At 37.4% G+C, this 13,689-nt stretch overlaps 1 long non-coding RNA gene across 1 annotated transcript in view; it reads left to right on the top strand.

Moving 5' to 3' along the window:
* Positions 1–13,689, top strand: part of LOC131201605 (uncharacterized) — a 42,003-nt gene that overhangs the window by 26,701 nt on the left and 1,613 nt on the right. The window contains exons 3-5 of the long non-coding RNA XR_009155938.1: positions 6,110–6,145; positions 8,071–8,147; positions 12,885–12,982. This is a non-coding gene — a long non-coding RNA (uncharacterized LOC131201605). The remainder of the gene's footprint in view (positions 1–6,109; positions 6,146–8,070; positions 8,148–12,884; positions 12,983–13,689) is intronic.

Here is a 13,689-nt window from a genome sequence, read left to right as displayed (position 1 = left end):
TTCCTTAATTACCAACAATAATATAGTTTCCACTCTCAATGTTATTACTTTCCCCATCATTTCAAATATCATTTTCTCCAAATGCTGCCAAAACCTTTTAACCTTATCAAAATTATACCACATATGTTCATAAGTCCCCAATTCCATCTCACATCTCCAACATTTTTACTAGTTTTTTATCCATTTGTGACAATCTTACTGGAGTCAAATACCATTTCCAAACAACTTTATAATTGTGCTCTTTAATCCTTATAGATAAAGTTCTCATAATTCTACTCTTCCAATTCACATTCCAATCTGATTCTGGTATTTCAATATTAAGATCTTTTTCCCAATTTGTCCTCATCACTCTTTGTAATTTTTCATCAGAATTTATAATCTTATAAACCCTACTAACGAGTCCCTTTAGCCCAATTTCATCTTTCATAATCCGAGATACTAAATATTCAAATTCAGTTTCACATCTATTTATCGAATAATTTTCCTTTAGTTTTTTGTCCATTTTTCTATCTGTATTTTTCAAACCAACTTAACCCTAATTTTTCAATAATTTCTTTATTCCTCCTTTCATTTCCATAACTTTTATCCAATCTTTAATAATTTCTATATTTTCCTCTTTAATCACTTCATTACGTTTTATATTATTTTTAATCGCCAAATTCCAGTTGTCTCCCCAAAAGATTATATCCGAATTAAAATTTTAACAAATTTGTTCCACATTTTACTTAATCCCTTTAACCAATAACTTCTACTTACACATTTTAAATTTGCTTTATCTAAAACCACCTTGATCCAAATTTCTATATCCCTTAACTCTAAATCTCTCCAATAATTATCTTCACCTTTAAGTATTTTTACCACTATCCGGATACCATACGCACAGTAATAATTAAATAATTTGGGGATTCCTAATCCACCTTCCTTTTGATTTTGATACCACATTTTCTTCACTAATCTGGGTCTTTTGCCACCATTGCAAAATTTATCCAGTTTTTTCTGATATCCTTCAATATCTTTCTCTGTCAGATTTAGTGGTAGCATCTCGAATAAAAAGTTGAACTTGGGCAGCAACATCATCTTACACATTGCAATTCTACCAAACCAAGACAACTTTAAAATTTTATATTTATCTATCTTCTTCTCAATTTCGTTAATCACCACATCATAATTAAGTTTTTTCAATTCTTTAACCTTAAGTGAAAGCACTATACCCAAATATTTCAATGTGTTTTAATCCTTATCCCAAATTGCTCTTGCATATTCTCAGACTCATTACCATTACTATCCATCAATAATTCTGACTTTGACCAATTTACTTTCAATCCTGTCATTTCTTCAAATTCTATCAAATGCTTATATATCTTTTCAAATCTTTCTCTACATTTTCAAAATAATTAAAGTATCATCCATACAAATTTATCTTATACCCTTATATCCTTCTAATTCTTCATCTTTTCTATCATTTTGTCAATATTTCCATAGCCAATAAAAATAATGTTGGGGACAGGGACATCCTTGTCTCGTACCAGCTTCTAATTTTATCTCTTCAGTTAATATTCCATTCACCTTCACTCTTGCACTGCTCTTTTGGTACAATTTTGAAATAACATGTATAAACTTATTACCAAAGCCTAAAGCCTCCACAATTACTTTAATTGTTTCCCATTGTACAGAATCAAAAGCTTTAAAAATATCCAATGATACTATACCAATTTTATCACCATTATATTCAGCTACATCTATAATATTTAATACTCTTCTAACAATATCACTCATGTATCTACCCTTCACAAAGCCTACTTGATTATAACTTATATATCTATCTATAAATCTATTTAATCTATTACTTATAATAGCAGTAAATATCTTTGCATCCTGATTAATTAAAGAAATGGGCCGATAGGACTCAATCCTTTCTAAATCTTTATCTGGTTTAGGAATTAGGGATATCACCGTTCTATTCCATGACGAAGGTACTTCCCCACCATGTAATATTCCATTGAATAATTTTTGCAGTCTTGGTATTATTAATTCTTTAAATTCTTTATAAAACTCAACAGGTAATCCATCCTCACCTGGAGCTTTCCCTAATTTTAATTTTTGTATTATTCCATTAATCTCATCTTGTGTTATATCTTCTTCCATCAATTCCTTATATGTTTGATCAATTTTCACCACATACTTTTCTAAATAGCTTTGCAATTTTCCCCGATTAATTGGTTTCTTTGAATATAGATTCTGAAAAAAGTTTCTAACCACTTCACATTTCTCTAATTTTTTATAACATCTTATACCTCTATCATCTATCAAAACTCCAATTTCTCTCTTCTCTCTTTTATCTTTCGCCATCTTTGCCAATAATTTAGAATTTCTATTACTAAATTCAAAAATTCCTATTTAAAAATCTCAAATTTCTTTTACTAACTCTGTATCTTCTTCTATCATTTTATTTCTTAACATATTAAGCTCCTGAAGAATTTTTTTTCTTTAGTAAGCAAAATTGATTTTCCAATTCTTTAATCTGATTTTTATCTCTTTCCATTTTAATTTTATAATTTTTATATTTCCTACTTGATAATTTAATACTCTCCTCTAAACACCGCTTTCATCGCATCCCAAACAATTTCAAATTTAACCTCCCGTTATCATTTAATCTCCAACTTTCCTCCAATTTTTAAGTATCCATTTTTATCCTTTTCATTTTTATACCATTTCTCGTCATATCTCCAATAGCTTCTTTTTTTCTCAAAATTAAAATCTAAGTCCACCATAACTTCTGCATGATCAGAATCTTTAAATATTCCCACATCTACCTTATCCACATTGTTCAACAAATCTTTAGAAAGAAAAATATAATCAATTCTAGAATATGTATTATATATCTTAGAAAAAAGTGTATACTCTCTCAATTCCTTTAACCTCTCTCCACATCAACCACGCCGTTTCGAAGCATCCACATATTTAAAATCCCCATTTTATTTGCTCCTCCACAGCGGGTGGGATTAGTACTGTCTATTTTATCTCTAATTAAATTAAAATCCCCAGCCACAATTACTTTCCCTACACTTTCATTCTCCAAAATTTTGTTATTTTTCAAGAAATTCTCTTTGTTTTTCATTCGGTAAATATAAATTATCAAGTGTCACTTTTTCCTCATTAAGATTTCCAACAATTATTACATATCTTCCATCTTCATCCAAAATTACCTTATGTTTTTCAAAGTACACCCTATCTGATATCAGTGTTGCAACTCCTCTAGCTTTTGAAGTTCCAAATGCTTTTCATATATTTGCATACCTTTTATATACATTCTATTTGAATCTTCAGATTTCTGATGGGTTTCTTGTAAAAATAAAATGTCTGGTAAATCCTTTTAATCTTAAGCTCCAATCTTCTTCTTTAATCTGATTCCTGTACCCTTCACATTCCATGACATTATTTTTATAACTCCCATTTAAAATATAAATTTTTAATCCTATCCCGCATCTTCCTTTCTGTGCCCCCACCACCCGACATTAAACTACCATATAAACAACAATAAGAAAACAAAAAACAAAAAAAACAAACAATAAAGTACAAACAATCTTCTTCCCCACATCCTCATCGGTTTCGCCTCTATAAAGAGAATGGGGAGAGGGACGTGCCAATGCCCGGGCACTTCTTTCGGCTGTCTATTTAAATTCATCACTCAAAAAAAAGATAGCGATGACCGCATTCAGCTTCATATTTTCCAAGACTCTTATCTGCTTCTTCTCCTACTGTATCCTCACGACTCTTCTTCTGTTCAACCAACACAGGTGATATTTCTTTCCTCTTTAACCCTTTGGAGTCTTGCCCTCCAATAGCCCCTTTTTCTTCTTCTGAGATTGGTGTTTCCACGTATGTTCCACCCATCTGAAGCATTTGATCTTTTATCTCCATTAAATCCTCCATCTCAATCAGTCCAAGCTCCCGTAAATATAATAATGCATCTATATCTGGGGTGATTGTACGCATCCTTCCTTTATAAAAAAATTTCAATTGTTGTGGTGGCCTCCAATTGTATTTAATTCCATTATCTCTCAAAACTTTTGTAATTGGTTTTAAAAAAAATCTCCATGCCCTTTCTTCTCTTGATATATCCGGGAAGACTTGAATAGTCTTCCCTTCAAACTTCAAAGCATCTCCCAACTCTCTTAACTTGGCCATAACTTCCAACTTATCACCAAGATTTGCGAACCTGACAAGCACATTCCTGTTAGAACCATTTTGCCTTCTATATCCAATTCTAAAGACGCTTGCCAGGTCTGCTATTGTGAACGTAAGTTGCGTATCCAAATCATTAATCCATTTCAAAACCCGCTGTTTCAATTTATCTTCCCTTTCTTCCGAGATTCCTCTGATAACAAAATTATATTTCCTCATCTCTTCTTCCAAAAGACAAATTCTCTTATCTTGCTGCTCATTTTATAAAATATTTTGCCAATTTGCCGATCTACTTTTGCCTCATGCACATGCAGCTGCTCCATTTCATCTTTAATCATTGTCATTTCCTCTTTTGTTTAGCAAAGTTATCATCCATATCTTGCTTTAAATTTTGCACTGGATGTCAGTTTAAATGTCAAATTATCTATACGCTCTGATAGTGCTGCTATTTTTTCCCCAATTTTATTTAAAGCTGCAGCAATTTGCTGCTTTTCTGAAAGTTGTTGAGTCATTTTGAAAAACAAAAACCAAAAAATTTCTCAAACTGGGATTCCAATTTTTCAAAAAGTCTTAGTAAAGATCAAAGGACAGCAGTCAAACCAATTTTACAGAGGGTCTTGATGAAGATCAAGGGACGACAATCTTTTAATTGAAGCGAAACGGCTTATTTGCACTCGTTAGTAGCTTATCAGTAACTTATGAGTCATATTCACTCCACAAAGAAACACAATTACCTCACAGCTTAATCAGCGCCATTTTTTCTCCACGTCGGCAGAGAGAAAAAAACAAACCAGCTTGAACTTCAAAACAAAGTCCTTTTTTTGTTTTCTGTAATATAAACAAGCTATTAATTTCCTCTCAAAAGAAAAATAATAAAAAAATTATCCACCTAATAAAATCTTCTTCAGCCAATCAGCCAGTCAGTCCAGCACAAAAGATCGATCTCTTCAATTAAAATTCTTCTCATTAGCAAATTCAGTCTTTGATATTCCTTAGCCTCAGCATTTAACACAGAACACGATAATTATAATAAGGAAAGCAAAAGACAGCAGTTTATTCCAAACTCCTTGTGTCTGCCAGTTCGGTCATCCCACGCAGTAAAAACTCCTTAATTCAAGCAGTTTCAGATGACCTACCAGTTTTAAATTCAGTCTGCTGGGCTATTAACACTTCCACTTCATGATTTATTAACTTTCATCCATAACGGTGCATTCCAAACAGCATTAATCCTCATAAATCTTCATTATTAAGCCCTGTGAAGTGAAGGAAAGGTCCTTACCCCACCACGGTCATGGCCATGCCCCCGATAGGGCTTCTTTTCAAGGTGGGTCGTCTTTTTGGAGAAACACGGTAGCACTTAGACTTATATACCGTGTGCTTCACAGTGCTTTACAGCTCTCTCTAAGCGGTTTTACAGAGTCAGCCTATTGCCCCTAACAATTGTCCCTATTGTCCTCATTTTACCGACCTCAGAAGAATGGAAGGCTGAGTCAGCCTTGAGCCTGGTGAGATTTGAACGGCCAAATTGCAGGCAGCCAGCAGTCAGCAGAAGTAGTACTGCATTCTAACCACTGCGCCACCACAGCTGTACAAGATCCATATCTGTGTTTTAAATGGCAGTGATCATGTGTACTTTCCTGAAGAGAAGTGTAGATATAGGAGATTTGGGATCTGGTCCAGATTGGGCTTTTAAACACTACTTTTAAATTATTAAAATGTACTAACTTTTAAATTCAAAACTTAAACTGTAAAATATTTTAATATTATAATGATTTTTAATTTGCAGTGCTCTAACTTTAAATGGCTATCAGGTGATTTTTGGTATCAGATGCCCAGTATATTTTTATTTTACAGTATTGTTTACAATATGTAAATGGATTAAATAAAACAAGCAATCTTCCTTGTTTCTTTCTGTTAATTGCAGAACAGATGAATCGGTGTCAGAAGATGACAAAAGGAGGTGTGTTGACAATGAACTGGACTGAAATTGCATTGATCAAAAGTAGGCTGCTATGTCATGAGAAAGAAGTCAAGAAAATTATTTAAAATGTGTTTTATAAGCCCCAATCCAAAAGCTTTCTATTTCTTTTTCCAATAGGAGCTCAGATTTTAACTAAGAAAACCTGTCACCTTATTGTCTTGTAGTCTGTCCCTGGGAAATAGTTGCAGCATTATAGCTTCATAATGATATTAAGTTTATTACAGGAATGCTCCATGCATGGCCTCTGCGTGCCCAGATTAGCACTGCGGATATTGGCATCCAAATATAGTTAAATTCTTGTTTCAAATATTTATGCTGAGTCAGATAATAAGATACTGGATTTGGACTGGAAAAAATACAGATGACCACTTTGCTGTTGTATTTTTGCAGCCAAGATCTAATAGCCCTGTAGCGCCACTGATCGCCGCTGCCACCTATAGCCACCTTCGCGTGTCACATTTTTGGCCTCCATGCATCCCTTTTTCAGCCCATTCCAGGCGGCGGGGATAGGCACCGGTGCAACCCTGCCGCCTGGAACGGGCTAAAAATGAGATGCGTAGAGGCTGAAAATGGGGCATGCAAAGGCTGAAAATAGGACACCTGGAGGCTGATAATGGGATGCATGGAGGTGGTGATAGGTGGCAGCGCCGATGGGTGGCGGCAACGCCAATGGCCCATAGCAATCCCCGCAGCCTGGAATCAGTGGTATTCCAGGAGGCAGATCCAACCACCAGTCAGCTGCTCGTGCTAAATTAGGCTGTGCTAAAGCTGACCAGGCTGTTTGCTGTTTGCTGCAAGGAGGCAAGTTGTTGGGAGGCAGAGGCAGATTTTTTTTTTCTTGTTTTCCTCCCCAAAAGATAGTTGTGTTTTATAATCCGAAACATCTTATAGTCTGAAAAATACAGTACTTGACAATGGGTTGCATTTATGCCATTTTTAGCATCCCATGGTCATGTGTTTCCATTTTACAGCTTTAATTCACCATTTTCTCTCAAAAGTCCTCTTCTGGGTAGCTCAGAAGGCTGCTCTTCCAGCATATGGCTGACATATTGAGCTAAAATGCAGATGTTTCAACAATTTTATATTGTGAACATGGCAGGAATATGTTAGGAGAGATAATAATACTGACTTAGCATCTGTGGAGAACCATCAGATATCTTGACCAACAAAACAAGCATCCTGTTTTACCAAGCTATTAATATAGAAAACTGCTTCCGGTAGCCATTTAAATACTTTCTTTCAGAAGTAAATTGTTGCATTGGAGTCCTTTGGGAGGAGGGGAGTTACAATTTCCCTCCATTTTGTTTCTATGCAACTGACTTCAAGCGTGGTCTTTTAACCTGGGTGTATTAGTATGTTTCTTAGTAATACAGTCATATGAGAAGGTATGTAAATCTGAACATATGAATACATACAGGTGGATTATTCCCCATTGATATATGTGTCTATGTGTGTGGCTGAGAGTGAGTGTATGGAGTTATCCCACACATTTTAGCCTGCTCACTTTTTGTGAGGAAAATGCAAAAATGCGCTAATATGGAGTCTCCCAAATACTAGCCTCATAGTTGTAGGATTGCACTGAGCTTTTGTATATGAAGTGCTTTGACTAATTAGAAGTCTTAACCAGACACACACCTGGAATCTCTTGCTTAAATATCCCTCCTAAGTATATCCCAAGTGCCCCTCCAAAGGTTACATTTGGATTGTAATTTTTAATGTAACAGAATGAGTAATACTTAAGTGTAGGATGAGTAATGAGCAGAGCGCCCAAATTTCACTTTTGAGAGAGCAGTTATACTATATAATGTAACACATGGTCCAAAAAAGATTAAACATTTTGCCGTGCGTAAGGTTATACTTTTACTATGGCATCCAGTCATGACTTTCGTGTCTTTTTCATTAAGAGATTATGGAGGTGTTTATGTTGGCTTACCTGCTGCAGCAGCCAAGATTTCCAGCCAGACAAAAACAGCACCTAAAGGTATTTTTTTAACCACTGTTTTTCAGTACTTCCAGTTTCTAACATTTATCATCATGCTTAGGAGAGACACTTTATCATTTGAAACTTTAAAACGTTTTCAAGTTAAATGAAAACCTAAGTCACTCCATGAAGTTTAGGCAGAGCAAGATAGCCATAGCAATAGCACTTAAACTTATATGCCACTTTATAATGGTCTGCAGACCTCCCTAAGTGGTTTACAGAATCAGCATATTGCCCCTAAAAATCTGGATACTCATTTTACTGACCTTGGAAGGATGGAGGGCTGAGTCAACCTTGAGCTGGTCAGGATCAAACTGCTAACAGTCAGCAGAATTAGCCTGCAATAATGAATTTTCACCATTGCACCACCACGGCTCTCTAGAGAGGCAAACAGTTAAGTTAACATCCACTACATTCACTATGCTGAATGAGGGAGTCACCTTTAGAGTCAAAAGCTGTAGTCATCAGGTTGTTAGTCTGTGATTTTAAATCTTTCTTGGCAAAACAGGCCATAGATTGAGAGCCCTGAGCCATATGATCTGATAGCAAGAACCAGCATGACCTCGTCAAAATATACGAGTTGTGAAAGTATTCTTGTGAACATGAAACATGAAACTGATTTTCAATCTGACATCCTCAGCATAGGCTGACTGTCTGTCTAATTGGAATTTGATATTTCCTATCAGGGCTATCAATACAATGAAATTTGAAGGCAAATTTCAGTCAAAGCCTGCTGCAATTTGTATGAAGTTATCTTTACCAAATATCAGATTCTCATTGCATTGATTTTCACTTTACCAAATCATGAAGTGATTTAGAGACTTTGATGATTCATCTGCAAAGCCTAAATTTAGAATTTAAGTCAATTCTATTAGCATCCCTAGGTGATTCAGCTCAAGCGTCTCTATTGATCTGAAAAAAGATATATTTAGATTGGACATGTCTTGAAATGATTCAAGGCTTTAAAATATTAATTAAGAAACTTGGAAGTTTTAATACTTTATAAGCCACTCAGACCTTTTACTAAGCCTTTTAAAAGTTCTGTTCCATTTAGAAATAAATACAATGAACTTTTATACAAATTATTCCAGGGCCATACTTCTAAGCGTTTCTGATATTAACCTCCCATTTCCCAAGGAGGAACAGTATGTAAATAACGTAAAAACAAAAATTGTCCATGATTCTTCTCCGGCATGTCAATTTTATTTATTTATTTGTTTGTTTGTTTATTTTGTCACAACAATATATATAAGCATCACATAAAAAGATTATATAGTATATAAACATATATATGAGGTAATATAAGGAAGTATAAGCATATATATATAAGAAGAAAAAAAGAAACAAGCAAACAATAGGACAGGAATGGTAGGCACGTTTGTGCTCTTATGCACGCCCCTTATAGTCCTTTTTGGAATGGGGTGAGGTCAATAGTAGACAGTTTTTGGTTAAAGCTTTTGGGATTATGGGAAGAGACCACGGAGTCAGGTAATGTGTTCCAAGCACTGATAACTCTGTTACAGAAATCATATTTTCTGCAATCTAGATTAAAGCGGTTTGTAATTTGTAATTTGTACCCCTTAATTTATTTATTTATTTATTTATTTATTTAATCGTATTTATATACCGTCCTATCTCCCAAGGGACTCAGGGCGGTTTACAGGCATTAAAAACAAATAAATACAATATAGATACAATATAAAAACATTTAAAAAACTTATTCTAACGCCCGTCAAATTAAAAGTTAAAAATATGAAAGTAAAACCCAGTTTAAAACCCAAAATTTAAAAACTAGCTCAGTCCTGCACAATTAAATAAGTATGTTTTAAGCCCGCGGCGGAAGATCCGTAGGTCCGAGAGCTGACGAAGTCCGGGGGGTAGATCGTTCCAGAGGGTGGGAGCCCCCACAGAGAAGGCCGTTCCCCTGGGCGTCGCCAGACGGCATTGCCTCGCTGACGGCACCCTGAGGAGACCCTCTCTGTGAGAGCGCACGGGTCGGTGAGAGGTATTCGGTAGCAGTAGGCGGTCCCGTAAGTAACCCGGCCCAATGCCATGGAGCGCTTTAAAGGTGGTCACCAAAACCTTGAAGCGCACCCGGAAGGCCACAGGAAGCCAGTGCAGTCTGCGCAGGATAGGTGTTATATAGGAGCCACGAGGGGCTCCATCTATCACCCGCGCAGCCGCATTCTGGACTAACTGAAGTCTCCGGATGCCCTTCAAGGGGAGCCCCATGTAGAGAGCATTGCAGTAATCCAGGCGGGACGTCACGAGTGCGTGAGTGACCGTGCATAGGGCATCCCGGTCCAGAAAGGGGCGCAACTGGCGTACCAGGCGAACCTGGTAGAACGCTCTCCTGGAGACGGCCGTCAAATGCTCTTCTAAAGACAGCCGTTCATCCAGGAGGACGCCTAAGTTGCGGACCCTCTCCATCGGGGCCAATGACTCGCCACCGATGGTCAGCCGCGGATTTAGCTGACTGTACCGGGATGCCGGCATCCACAGCCACTCTGTCTTGGCGGGATTGAGCTTGAGCCTGTTTCTCCCCATCCAGACCCGTACGGCCTCCAGACACCGGGACAGCACTTCGATAGCTTCGTTGGGGTGGTCCGGTGTAGAAAAGTACAGCTGGGTATCATCCGCATACAGCTGATACTTCACACCGAAACCACTGATGATCTCACCCAGCGGTTTCATGTAGATGTTAAACAGAAGGGGCGAGAGGATCGACCCCTGCGGCACCCCACAAGTGAGGCGCCTCGGAGCCGACCTCTGCCCCCCTGTCAACACCGACTGCGACCGGTCGGAGAGATAGGAGGAGAACCATCGATAAACGGTGCCTCCCACTCCCAATCCCCCCAACCGGCGCAGCAGGATACCATGGTCGATGGTATCGAAAGCCGCTGAGAGGTCTAATAGGACCAGGGCAGAGGAACAACCCCTATCCCTGGCCCTCCAGAGATCATCCACCAACGCGACCAAAGCCGTCTCCGTGCTGTAACCGGGTCAGAAACCGGACTGGAACGGGTCTAGATAGACAGTTTCATCCAGGTGCAAGGGAAACTGATATGCCACCATACTTTCTACAACCTTCGCCGCAAAGCGAAGGTTGGAGACCGGACGATAATTACCTAAAACAGCCGGGTCCAGGGAAGGCTTCTTAAGGAGGGGCCTCACCACCGCCTCTTTCAAGGCGGCCGGGAAGACACCCTCCACCAAAGAAGCGATCGTAATCGCCTGGAGCCAGCCTCGTGTCACCTCCCGAGTGGCCAGCACCAGCCAGGAGGGGCACGGGTCCAGTAAACACGTGGTGGCATTCAACCTACCCAGCAACCTGTCCATGTCCTCGGGAGCCACAGGGTCAAACTCATCCCAAACAATGTCGCCAAGACCACCCTTGGGTACATATAATACACATATGCATATTTGTATATATGTATCTTTCTATGTCTCCTATATCCAGGTTCTAAAGTAATGGACAGATGCAAGATAGTGGAAAGAGAAAAGGGAGGGAAGGAAAAATAATGACTCCTCATCAAAATGGAACGCTTGTACAAAAATGGCACCCCAATTAATCTACATTATTTATTTATTTATGTATTTTATTTGTCAACAAATACAAGAAAACAAGTAACAGAGTAGACACAGACATAAACACATGGAAAAAATTTGGCACACAAAAAAAGGATATAAATTGGCAAAACATAGCCATAAACACATAGAATGATTACATATAATTGGGAACAGTAGGACAGGGATGGTAGGCACGCTGTTGCACTTATGCACGCCCCTTAGGGACCTCTTAAGAAACGTGAAAGGTCCATGGTAGATAGTTTACAGTAAAAGGTATGGGGATTAGAGAGACTAACAACAGGATCAGGTAGATTGTTCCAGACATTTACTACTCTATTGCAAAAGTCATATTTCCTACAATTAAGACTGAAATTATTAAATTAAATTAAATTAAAATTGAATTATTATCTGCATATCCCAAGCAGAAATCATATAATGCAGAAACCACTCACCCAGAAACACACAAGAAGACATAAGAGAACTGAATAAGGATAAAAATAGAAAGAGAGAAAATCCTGTTTAGCTGTTACAGAAAAGGGTCAAATTCATAATGCAAACCATCGTTTTCAAGCTAATATTCAAGGGAACCACCCATTTCAGCAATGAAGAAATGCAGGCATTTGCTCTTTCTGTCTAATCTTTTGATCTTTGTTCCTCCACCTATATTCATAAGATATACTTTTCATATATCCACAACTAACTATAGGCCAGATGTAAGGATAATGAACTGTTTCCCGGTTCTATTGGATTGCTGTATCCAATTCTTGTAGTTTAGCAATTCTTACAATGTTTTTGATAGGATCAGACTTAAATGGGTTGGGTTGGCACTTGGTATATCTTTCCCATATCACAAGACTTAGAAAAGAAGGTATTATATTTTTAAGTTTTTAAGTTTGAAGAGACAAAGTAATCCAGCACCGACTCTATGTTAGTGTCTCTGTTCAAACTACAGTGAAGTTAGGTAATTTTAGGACTTCATTGTCATATAAAGGGAATATTTTTTTTAAACTGTGAAATGTCTTAGGTTATGTCAAAATATGGTAAATCAACCCTGCTGAATTTAAGAACTTTCTGAGTGTAGTCCTAAATAACTAACTTAAAGTCATGCCCACATAGCATCCTTGCCATTAATCACCTTTCTACTAGTCTGATTTCTTCCCAAAATAGGAACCTGACCGGAGAGAACAATCTGGAGAACAGACTTTTGGGAGACAAATTCTAAGGAAGAGTCGGCCCATCGTTTTATGAGCTTGGAACAGATGTAGGTACGTTGCTAATGTATGTAAATATTTTTTTTGCTTGTGCATACAACTCCTCCGTAGTTTCTTTGATGGCATACCTCGATAAATCAAGAAACGTCTACTTAATTTTAGTTTCCTGTTAGCATCCAAATCTGGAAATCACTTACCAGCTTTGAAGCAAGCCTCTGTCTTAAATCATTACTTCAGCTTTGTTTCAGAGAAATGTTGTATTTCTCTATTTATATATTCCAAGCAAGCCTTTTTAAAGAGCATTATGCTGTTTCTTTCTGAAAAATTGCCTTCTTATGCACAGAAAGTTGGGACTTGCAAACATTCAGAGTGTTATCCTAACTAAAGTCCAAGAAACATTCCTTCTCCTTGCATCTTTACTATGACGTTCTGTGGCTTATTTCAGTGGGTTTCGATCATTTGTACAAGGTTTTTTTTATTTTATTTACAACAATTCATTTGGTGACCATCTGAAGTTACAACGGCACTGAAAAAGTGACTTATGACCGTTTTTCAGACTTATGATCATTGCAGCATCTTCATGATCACGTGATCAAAATTCAGACGCTTGGCCACTGACTCATATTTATGACGGTTGCAGTGTCCCGAGGTCATATGATCACCTGTTGCAATCTTCTGACAAGCAAAGTCAGTGTGGAAGCTGGATTCACTTAACAGCTGTGTTACTAACTTAATACCAGCAGTGGTTCATTTAACAACTG

Source organism: Ahaetulla prasina, chromosome 7 (assembly GCF_028640845.1).
Source record: "Ahaetulla prasina isolate Xishuangbanna chromosome 7, ASM2864084v1, whole genome shotgun sequence".
Classification (NCBI taxonomy): domain Eukaryota; kingdom Metazoa; phylum Chordata; class Lepidosauria; order Squamata; family Colubridae; genus Ahaetulla; species Ahaetulla prasina.
This window is presented reverse-complemented; position numbering and strand designations above follow the sequence as displayed.